The sequence below is a fragment of the Elephantulus edwardii genome, unplaced genomic scaffold (genome assembly GCF_000299155.1).
Source record: "Elephantulus edwardii isolate Elephantulus edwardi_28Jun2011 unplaced genomic scaffold, EleEdw1.0 scaffold00021, whole genome shotgun sequence".
Lineage (NCBI taxonomy): Eukaryota > Metazoa > Chordata > Mammalia > Macroscelidea > Macroscelididae > Elephantulus > Elephantulus edwardii.
Genome location: NW_006399771.1, coordinates 15,694,833 through 15,696,635, shown reverse-complemented (window position 1 = coordinate 15,696,635; position 1,803 = coordinate 15,694,833). Strand labels below are relative to the sequence as shown.

Here is a 1,803-nt window from a genome sequence, read left to right as displayed (position 1 = left end):
TCTAGTTGTAAGGATTTTCTTTTCTTTCTGTGGAAGTTTAATCAGTACTAAAGACTAAAGTCTTTGATCTTTATCAGTGTTTCTTCTTCACTTTCAGCTAGCAAGGCTGTGTAATCTGCATATCACAAGTTGTTAGTTAGTTTTTCTCAAATGCTATTACCATATTCTTTTTCATATAGTTTGGCTTCTTGGATTGTTTGCTTAGCATACAGATTGAATAAGTATGAATAGCTAAAACATTATTTTGCATCTGCATATATATGGCAACATTTTCAAGTAATAAAAGCAGTAAGATATTTTTACCCATATTCTGAATTCACTAACCACCTACAAACTGTGTTTCTTTTAGGAGAAGAATTTCTGAAACAAAGAAAATAAAGAACAAGATTCTCCAGAATTTTTAAGAGAACTGTAAGTCCCTTAATGATAATAACTTCTGAAATATTAGAAGATCTCACATATTTATTTCACCTTTGTATTTTTCTAGATTAGAAATTAGCATAGTAAGTAAATGAAGCCTTCCATAACTCAATTTCCATGTATTTGGTATACTTATAAATTGTAAATCATTTATCCTATAATCCTCTTAGATAAGAGGAGTAAGGTAATCCTTGTGATGATACATTGAGTTGGCAGAAAATGTTCATGCTGACTCTGTCATATCCTTTAATAAACACTGTTCTTTGAAGTTATAAAGAAAAAAAAGAGTAATAAATAAAACGCAATAGAATATCATATTTTTCTTTACATAAGATGTATTCATTTTAAACAATATTTTAATCAATATTAATATGTTTGGTTTATCTGTACTCAAAAAATCAGAATTATAAAAATTAAGTATTTAATATAAATTAACTATTTAAGACTGATAGTTTACTCTCATCAATACATTGTAAATTTTTGGGGGGCTATTTTATGTAGTTATACTAGCTTTATTAAATATAATAGATTTTCCTTCTCATAGAGTCAGCTATGGGTCGGTTCTAACTCAATGACACACAACAACAAATGTTTTTATTAAACAAAATGAAATACATTGTGTCTGATAAAATGGATGACATTGCACAAATTTCACTGAGGTAAACAACTGTAAATTTTTATTATTTGAGCACTAGAAAAAATAAAATAACAAGATTTATTTTGATGGCCCTTGTTAAGTCACTTTTAATATAATGAGTGTTTTAAAATTAGTTTCCAGGTATAGTCTTTAAATTTCCAAATGTAAATACTAAATGTAGTCAAAGTTCAAAGCAATGTATCTATATTTTGGGTATCCCAAATAGAATAAAGTTCAATGAAAATATATAAGTTTGATTTAAATAGAAGAAATTCATAAAAAATTTCTATGATATGTAAAAATTACACTTATATAATGAAATTATCTAGTCTTCAAAGAGCTCTAATGCATAAATCAACATCTTAATTTTAGATGATGAGTAGAATTTACTTTGACTATTATATAAGTGTACAATTTGTTAAATCTATTTTCTTTCTTTTTTGTATGTGAGAGGGAGAGGAAAAGAATTTTCTTTTTCTTATCTGACTGAATATTATTGATGTGCAACTTCCCTTCACACAAAGCATTCTCCTTTTTCTTGTTTATTTCTTTTTGTTGATTATACATTTAAAAATTTTAATGTGGAAATAAATAAAATATAATTCACCATTTTTCCACTCTGGACAATGGTCCTTTCTAAAAAGAAAAAAAAATAATTCAGTTATGTAATAACTATTTTCTTGTGGGAAAGCAGATTATGAACTTGTTTAAAGAGTTCTGGATATAAGCAAAGTAAGAGTATTATA

General features: G+C 26.3%; 1 protein-coding gene across 1 annotated transcript in view; it reads left to right on the top strand.

Annotated features, from left to right (window-relative positions):
• The first annotated feature begins 358 nt into the window (after nucleotides 1-358).
• SYT1 (synaptotagmin I) overlaps nucleotides 359-1,803 on the top strand; it is a 601,892-nt gene continuing 600,447 nt past the window's right edge. Inside the window, exon 1 of the mRNA XM_006882549.1 lies at nucleotides 359-411. The gene's annotated coding sequence lies outside the window, so the exon portion shown is untranslated. The remainder of the gene's footprint in view (nucleotides 412-1,803) is intronic.